Source organism: Notothenia rossii (assembly GCF_949606895.1).
Source record: "Notothenia rossii genome assembly, chromosome: 2".
NCBI lineage: Eukaryota > Metazoa > Chordata > Actinopteri > Perciformes > Nototheniidae > Notothenia > Notothenia rossii.
In genome coordinates, this window is record NC_136904.1 from 94964581 (window position 1) to 94967179 (window position 2599).

A 2599-nucleotide genomic window follows, 5' to 3' on the forward strand; every position below is an offset into this window, starting at 1 on the left:
AGCTGAGCGTCATACTTCACGAATGAAGCCTCTAATATGAGACGAATATGAAGAAGTTAGACTTTAATCATCCATGAATAAAATAAGGATGAAAGCCTCACAGCTGCAGAGAGAAGGAAGCACACTCCTCCTTTCCTTGTGTCTCCTCGCCTCCCCCTCTCCTTTAATGTCTCCTTCGTCTCCTTCACATCTTGATGTCTCAGAGTTCAGCAGGAGGAGGAGGTGATGGATGTTTGGTTGCCGTGGAGCTGCCCTGAGTTACCGTGGTGATCAGGAGCAGAGACGGCTGCTCTGTGCCACTTTATCATCGAGGAGAGAGAGAAACACAATGTGAGGAGGAGGAAGCTAAAGAGCTAATGTTGGGCTATAAAGGAACTACAGCATGGTCACATGACTTCAGTTCACCACCACTAAGCTAAAGGAGGCTAATGTTGGGCTATAAAGGAACTACAGCACGGTCACATGACTTCACGTCACCACCGCTAAGCTAAAGGTGGCTAATGTTGGGCTATAGAGGAACTACAGCACGGTCACATGACTTCACGTCACCACCGCTAAGCTAAAGAGCTAATGTTGGGCTATAAAGGAACTACAGCACGGTCACATGACTTCACGTCACCACCGCTAAGCTAAAGGTGGCTAATATTGGGCTATAGAGGAACTACAGCACGGTCACATGACTTCAGTTCACCACCGCTAAGCTAAAGAGCTAATGTTGGGCTATAAAGGAACTACAGCACGGTCACATGACTTCACGTCACCACCGCTAAGCTAAAGGAGGCTAATGTTGGGCTATAAAGGAACTACAGCACGGTCACATGACTTCACGTCACCACCGCTAAGCTAAAGAGCTAATGTTGGGCTATAAAGGAACTACAGCACGGTCACATGACTTCACGTCACCACCGCTAAGCTAAAGGAGGCTAATGTTGGGCTATAGAGGAACTACAGCACGGTCACATGACTTCACGTCACCACCGCTAAGCTAAAGAGCTAATGTTGGGCTATAAAGGAACTACAGCACGGTCACATGACTTCACTTCACCACCGCTAAGCTAAAGGAGGCTAATGTTGGGCTATAAAGGAACTACAGCACGGTCACATGACTTCACGTCACCACCGCTAAGCTAAAGGAGGCTAATGTTGGGCTATAGAGGAACTACAGCACGGTCACATGACTTCAGTTCACCACCGCTAAGCTAAAGAGCTAATGTTGGGCTATAAAGGAACTACAGCACGGTCACATGACTTCACGTCACCACCGCTAAGCTAAAGGTGGCTAATGTTGGGCTATAAAGGAACTACAGCACGGTCACATGACTTCACGTCACCACCGCTAAGCTAAAGGTGGCTAATGTTGGGCTATAAAGGAACTACAGCACGGTCACATGACTTCACTTCACCACCTCTAAGCTAAAGGAGGCTAATGTTGGGCTATATAGGAACTACAGCACGGTCACATGACTTCACGTCACCACCGCTAAGCTAAAGGTGGCTAATGTTGGGCTATAAAGGAACTACAGCACGGTCACATGACTTCACGTCACCACCGCTAAGCTAAAGGTGGCTAATGTTGGGCTATAAAGGAACTACAGCACGGTCACATGACTTCACGTCACCACCGCTAAGCTAAAGGTGGCTAATGTTGGGCTATAAAGAACTACAGCACGGTCACATGACTTCAGTTCACCACCGCTAAGCTAAAGAGCTAATGTTGGGCTATAAAGGAACTACAGCACGGTCACATGACTTCACGTCACCACTGCTAAGCTAAAGGAGGCTAACGTCATCTCATTTGGACATTTGTCCGCCAGTGGGGTATTTACTGACGTATTTCTTTGACTTCAGCTTGTGTTAACCACAGACCTTATTTTAATATAACATCCAGAACACGATTGACCTCCAGACCGGGGGACAGGAAGTGATGAAATGCTGAGTCATGTCAGGGTTTTTAATGTTCTGTCTCAATAAATGTTTGATGATTTTAGGGTTTTGTTGAATCGTTTCCGTCTCTTTCCCTTCCTGTTTAGACACACACACACACACGCACATGCACACACACACACACACACGCACACACACACACACGCACACACACACGCACGCACGCACGCACGCACGCACGCACGCACGCACGCACACACACACACACACACACACACACACACACACACACACACACACACACACACACACCGCCCTCTGAGCAACAACAGATCGATGCTGGTTCAGAGACTCTCAGGTCTTCATACTGTCCGCTCTGCAGAAACACAACACAGTATTACTGATGCTAGAGTACTGCAGTGGGTCAATACTCCACTCTCAGTAAGGTTCACATTTAATAACATAAAATTACATAAAAGAAAATACAAAAAAATAACTCAATGCAATTCTATACATTTAAAATGAAATTAAAAACATTTAATAAAATAGAATACCATTTAAGAATGAATCAAAAATAAATATAGGACCCTGTAATATTTTCAAGTCAACTTCAACTATAAGCTTCATATCAATACAATAATTAGTACAATACAATTAATAGCATTATGCAGAACAATAGTCAGCATCACATTTCCACAGAACCAAATAAAGAGTA